Source organism: Rattus norvegicus, chromosome 2 (assembly GCF_036323735.1).
Source record: "Rattus norvegicus strain BN/NHsdMcwi chromosome 2, GRCr8, whole genome shotgun sequence".
Taxonomy (NCBI): Eukaryota; Metazoa; Chordata; class Mammalia; order Rodentia; family Muridae; genus Rattus; species Rattus norvegicus.
In genome coordinates this window covers 150,944,829-150,952,104 of record NC_086020.1, presented here as the reverse complement: position 1 = coordinate 150,952,104, position 7,276 = coordinate 150,944,829, and positions in this window count along the sequence as shown.

Sequence of the window (7,276 nt, the reverse complement as noted above, 5' to 3'; positions counted from 1 at the left end):
TGATTCAAGTCATGACAGACAACACACACCAGCCACTCCTTTCATAGACAAAACCCAACTGAGTTATTGTGTACCTAATATTCAATAAAGAAAGGAAAAATAAAATTTCTCCTGATTATATAAATACAGTAAAAAATGAACTATGATTAAAAAAAGACATGTATGAGGAAGGAGGAAGTCAGTTACTTAACTCTACAGGTTAAATCAGGAGCTGGTAAACCATTTAAACAACCCCATAACTCCTAAAGAAATAGAAGCTGTCATTAAAAGTCTCCCAACCAAAAAAAGGGAGGTCCAGATGGGTTAGTGCACAATTCATCAGACCTTCATAGAAGACCTCATACCAATACTATCCAAACTATTCCACAAAATTAAAACAAATGGAGTGCTACTGAATTCCTTCTATGAAGCCACAATTACTCTTATACCTAAACCACAAAAAGACCCAACAAAGAAAGAGAACCTCAGACCAATTTCCCTTATGAATATCGACACAAAAATACTCAATAAAATTCTGGGAAAACTGAATTCAAGAGCACATCGAAACAATTATCCATGATGATCAAGTAGGCTTCATTCCAGGCATGCAGGGATGGCTTAATATTCAGAAAACCATCAACATAATCCACTATACAAACTGAAAGATAAAAACCACATGATCATTTCATTAGATGCTGAGAAAGCATTTGACAATATTCAATACCCCTTCATGATAAAAGTCGTGGACAAAACAAGAATTCAAGGCCCATACCTAAACATAGTAAAAGCCATATTCAGAAAACTAGTAGCTAACATTAAACTGAATGGAGAGTAACTTGAAGCAATCCCACTAAAACCAGGGACTAGACAAAGCTGCCCACTTTCTCCCTACTTATACAAAGTTCTCAAAGTCCTAGCCAGAGATCAAAGGGATACAGATTGGAAAGAGATCAAAGGAGATCAAACGGATACAGATTGGAAAGGAAGAAGTCAAAATATCACTATTTGCAGATGATATGATAGTATATTTAAGTGATCCCAAAAGTTCCACCGGAGGACTACTAAAGCTGATAAACATCTTCAGCAAAGTGGCTGGGTATAAAGTTAACTGAAATAAATCAGTAGCCTTCCTCTACATAAAAGAGAAAAAAGCTGAGAAAGAAATTAGGGAAAAGACACCCTTCATAAAAGTCCCAAATAATATAAAATACCTTGGTGTGACTTTAACCAAGGAAGTGAAAGATATGTATGATAAGAACTTCAAGCCTCTGAAGAAAGAAATTAAGGATCTAAGAAGATGGAAAGATCTCCAATGCTCATGGATTGGCAGGATTAATATAGTAAAAATGTCCATTTTACCAAAAGCGATCCACAGATTCAATGCAATCCCCATCAAAATACCAGTCCAATTCTTCATAGAGTTACACAGAACAATTTGCAAATTCATCTGGAATAACAAAAAACCCGGGATAGCTAAAACTATCCTCAACAATAAAAGGACTTCCAGGGGAATCACTATCTCTGAACTCAAGCAGTATTACAGAGCAATAGTCATAAAAATGTATGGTATTGGTACAGAGACAGGCAGATAGACTAGTGGAATAGAATTGAAGACCAGAAATGAACCCACACACTTATGGTCACTTGATTTTTGACAAAGGAGCCAAAACCATCCAATGGAAAAAAGATAGCATTTTCAGCAAATGGTGCTGGTTCAACTGGAGGTCAACATGTAGAAGAATGCAGATCGATCCATGCTTATCACCCTGTACAAAGCTTAAGTCCAAGTGGATCAAGGACCTGCACATCAAACCAAATACACTCAAACTAATAGAAGAAAAGGTGGGGAAGAATCTCGAACAAATGGGCACTAGAGAAAATTTCCTGTACAAAGCACCAATGACTTATGCTCTAAGATCAAGAATCAACAAATGGGATCTCATAAAACTACAAAGCTTCTGTAAGGCAAAGGACACTTTTGTTAGTTCAAAACGGCAACCAACAGATTAGGAAAAGATCTTTACCATTCCTACAACTGATAGAGGTCTTATATCCAAAATATACCAAGAACTCAAGAAGTTCGACTGCAGGGAGACAAATAACCCTATTTATGAAATGGGATTCAGAGTTAACAAAACGTTCTCAGCTGAGGATTATTGAATGGACACAAAGCACCTAAAGACAGGTTCAACATCCTTAGTACTCAGGGAAATGCAAATGAAAACACTGAGATTCCTGAGATTCCACCTCACACCAGTCAGAATGGCTAAGATCAAAACTCCAGTGACAGCAGATGCTGGCGAGGATGTGGAGAAAGAGGAACACTCCTCCATTGTTGGTGGGATTGCAGACTGGTACAACCACTATGGAAATCAGTCTGGAGGTTCCTCAGAAAATTGGTATACCTGAGGACTCAGCTATACCTCTCTTGGGCCTATACCCAAAAGATGCTCCAACATACACCAAAGACACATGCTCCACTATGTTCATAGCAGCCTTATTTATAATAGCCAGAAGCTGGAAAGATCCCAGATGCCCTTCAACAGAGGAATGGATACAGAAAATGTGGTACATCTACACAATGGAATATTACTCAGCTATCAAAAACAACGAGTTTATGAAATTCGTAGGCAAATGGTTGGAACTGGAAAATATCATCCTGAGTGAGCTAACCCAATCACAGAAAGACATACATGGTATGCACTCATTGATAAGTGGCTATTAGCCCAAATGCTTGAATTACCCTAGATGCACAGAACACATGAAACTCAAGAATGATGACCAAAATGCAGATGTTTCACTCCTTCTTTAAACAAGAATACCCTTAGGAGGGGGTACGGAGTCAAAGTTTAGAACAGAGACTGAAGGAACACCCATGCAGAGCCTGCCCCACATGTGGCCCATAAATATACAGCCACCAAACTAGGTAAGAGGGATGAAGCAAAGAAGTGCAGGCTGACAAGATCTAGATGTAGATCTTTACTGAGAGACACAGCCAGAATGCAGCAAATACATAGGCAAATGCCAGCTGTAAACCACCAAACTGAGAATGGGACCCCCATTGAAGGAATCAGAGAAAGGACTGAAAGAGCTGAAGGGGCTTGACACCACATATGAAAAATAATTCCATCCAACCAGAGCTTCCAGGGAATAAGTCACTACCCAAATATTATACATGGACTGGCCCTGGGCTCCAACTGCATAGGTAGCAATGAATAGCCTAGTAAGGGCACCAGTGGAAGGGGAAGCCCTTGGTCCAGCCAAGACTGGACTCCCAGTTAACGGGATTCTTGGGGGAAGGGCGGTAATTGGGGAATGAAGGGGAGGGGAACACCCATTTAGAAGGGGAGCGAGAGGGGTTTGGGGGATCTTGGCCTAGAAACTGGGAAGGGGAATCGCATTTGAAATGTAAATAAGAAATACCCAGTTTAATAAAGATGGAAAATTTTTAAAAAAAGAAGACTATCACCATCTAGGGAAGTAGTACTTGTGTGTATATAAATAAACATTCCAATCTTGTTCAAATTTATTATTTAAACTGTAAAAACCTTTAAGGGATAAAGAAATTGTGTATCTGTTGGACATCAACTTGTTTTGTGATGATCTTTCTCACATACAGTTTAAATGAGTGAAACAGCGAAGAAAATAATGAAGTACAATTTTAATTACTATGGTTTTCTCACCAACTTTATTATGATGATAAAACTACTTTACATTGGATTTCTTTCCAAAAGGAGTGTTTGGTTGAAGATAATCGTTACACAACATTGTTTAATTCAACACACCCATTGAAGAAACATAAGCATGACTTTGAGATAGACTTCACAGTATAAGAATAGCTTTTTAAGGTAAATGAAGCTGTGCTCTTGAAGATAAGTTCACAGCTTCCACAGTGGCCAGCATCAGAGCTGAATCCTGCAAAACTGAACCATTGGATGAAGTATGAGAATGGACATCTGAGCCTTCCAGAACCAGGAATATTTTTTAATGCTTAATGGCCATGGTTGAAACACAGGTTAGAAGTCACATCTGGAACAAAGAGTATACACCTCTTTCTCCTACATTGTACTAGTGACAGCAAGTATGTGCAATTCCAAAAGCCAAATTAGATGAGAAATAATGATCAGAAAACCCACCCTGACATTATAAATTCCTTCTGAGCCTTGGATTCCTATCAACCAATGATTTCTTGACATCTTTTTCCCTGTAATGAAGATAAGGAATGCCATTACTAGATCCAACTATCAATTCATATACTTTGAGCTCACAGAGGAACACTGATGTGTATAGTTTAACCCCAAACAAATTTTTGTATGTGATTTTGAGACTTACTATATATCATTCTTTTTAAATACATGCTATTCAACAGAATACTTGATCACATATCATCTCCATTCCAGTAGTTTTATTTATTTATTTATTTTTATTTTTAACACCTACGTGATCATTTGGGGGTAAAAACTGCATCTGAGAACAAACAAAATGATACTCTACCAGAGATTCTAATATGATATAAAAACTAGTTCAAGTACTGCGAAAAGGTGAAAAGGGGATGCATATTCAGACAAGTAAAAACACAAGAAAGTCCTTGAAAAGCTGATGAATTAATAATTCATCCTATACTGTGTTCAAAGAATTTAGAGAGAAGTCACTCCTATCGAGTTCTTACAACCCTCAAGCCTTTCTGGGTCATGATGATCCATTATTATTTTTTATTACTTTTTATGCCATTTCTCATTTACTTCCCTAAAATAGCATATCTTTAAGATCATGAAACTGAATAAATATTAGTTTTAAGGTATTTCATTTCCATGATGTACTTTTCTGACTTGGCAAGTGCCTACAAATAAAATTCATACATACTTTTTTAAGGAAAAGAGCAGACACCTTTCTTTCCAGCACTCAGAAGGCAGAAGTGGGAGAATCTGTGAGTTTGTTTTACCAAGTGAGTTCCAGGATAGTCATAGTATACATTGAGACCCAGATTTTAAATGAAAGAGAAGGGGAGGCGTAGCTCAAGGCCAGCCTGAGCCACAGAGTGAGTTCCCGGACACCCAGGACTACACAAAGAAATTCTGTCACAAATACTAAATGGGACCAAACAAACAAAAGGAAAAAAAGGAAAGCAAAAATAAGAAAAGAGTTTGATCAGCAATCATATCCTTGAAACATTTATAATTATCTTCTACTTCAGAATTTCTAGGTTATTTGAGCACTATATTATCATTTTAGGCCATTTGCCATTCATTACTGCCTTATTGATTGCCACTGTAAAACCTTTCATATTTACTTTCTATTTACTTCCTCTGTTATAAATTTAAAAAGCGTAAGTGTATCTCAGCTCCACTGACTTAAGGCAAACCTGCTAGTTGAGCTGTACCCTAGAAGCACTGAGGATTTGCCTCTTTGGCACTTAGTGGCTGGAATCCAAAAAACGACTCATTTCTGCTCATTTAGGTTATGTCCTGTGAAGTAGCCCCACTGCTTTTTTTACCTTGGAATTCAGTCACGTTATTATTTTTATTGGAAATTTTTTTATTTATATTTCAAGTGTTAATCCCTATTCTGATTTCTGAGCCATAGCTCCCTATGAAATCCCCCTGCCCTTCTAATTTCCATAAAAGAATAATTTAGATATTGGTATTTGTACAAAAGATACTGAAATGGAATATAAAAGGAAGCTGGGGGGATTAAAACTGGGTCCACTGCAAGATTAGCCAAATGATTCATTCAATCCACCATACCATGTTGTCCTGTTCTAATTTGGTTCCCTGTTTTAGTAGGGACAGTATGACAAAGGGCAAATGACAGAAAACCATATATTTGGCTTACATGTTACTGGTTGTCATTGAGATAAGCCAAAGTAGCAATATGAAGATACAGAATAAATTAGAAACCACAGGGAATGGCTCCTATTAGTTTGCTCTCCCTAAATTTCTCAGCTACCTATCTTAATCACCCCACATGCACTTGTACAAGGATTGCATCTTCCATGATGTGCTGGACTCTCCTATGTAGATTAACCATTAAGATATGGTCACAAAAAATCTTATGAAGGCAATTTCTTGATTGTAATTCCCTCTTCCAAGGTGAAAATAGTTTGTGGCAAGATAGCAAACATTGCCCAGGATACACCCTGTCTGTTGTGCCCATCATTCTTTTACTGCAAGTATTCCTTGTAGTGAAGCTCTTCCCTTGCTTTTAAAAGGAAGTGTCTCTTTACCTGTAAGGCCTTATTATTATGTCTCAAGCAAAAATTCTCAGTGTGTATTGTTCTTTTCCATCAAGGCCTGATTTGGCAACCAATGATGCAGGACCCTCTCTCTATGCTAAGGGCTTTCTAATTGATAAATTCCTGTTACTTATATTTGCAAATACCAATGGCATACCCTCTTTTTTCTAGCAAAATCAACCCAGGCACATAAACATTTTCCACTGTCAAAAAAAGAATGAAAAGCTGGTGAGGAAGAGAGCGGACCACCCAGGAGTGCAGACATTCTGAGACTGCAGGACACACTGCCACCTCTGCACACCTCTGCCCACATCCCTGGTCCAAGGGAAAACTGCACAGTGCCTTTGGACAGAGGGATATAGGAACAGACAGCCACCAGTACCCGCAGTTCTGGTCTGCACCCAGGACTGAACTGAACAGGCCAAACAGCTCCCTGCATCCACCTCCCATGGGGGAGAGAGCTGGACCCTCAAAAGTGTGGATACTCCTGAGAAGTTAGAGAAGACTACCCTCTTCCCACAGTCCAGACCCAAGGGGGATTCACATAGTGCCAATTGTGCCTGCTGGGTGCAAGGACCTACAAGCAATCAGTGGCAGGACCCTTTGATTCCTGCCCATTCCTAGAGTTGGAAGACAGTCTCGAGAAGTGCTGCCACATCTGAGAGCAGAGGTAAGACCCACTTTTCTGATACCAAGTGACCTTGCTGGTGAATTCAGGATACACAGAGGCAGAAGTCCTCTGGGTCAGGGCACTTCCTGTTACTGACTCTGCCCAGAAGTGAGCTGATACCATTTCATAGTTCCCTGTACCCAAATCCCATGGGGAGAGAGCTGACCACTCAGGAGTGCAGACATCAGGGACCGCAGGACAGACTGCCACTGCTGCACACCTCTGCCCACATCCTGGTCCAAGGGGAAAATACACAGTGTCTCTGGACACAGAGATATAGAAACAGACAGCCACCAGTACCCGTGGTTCTGGTCTGCACCTAGGACTGAACTGAACCGGCCAAACATCTCCCTGCATCCAAATCCCATGGGAGAAAGACCTGGACCCTCAGAAGT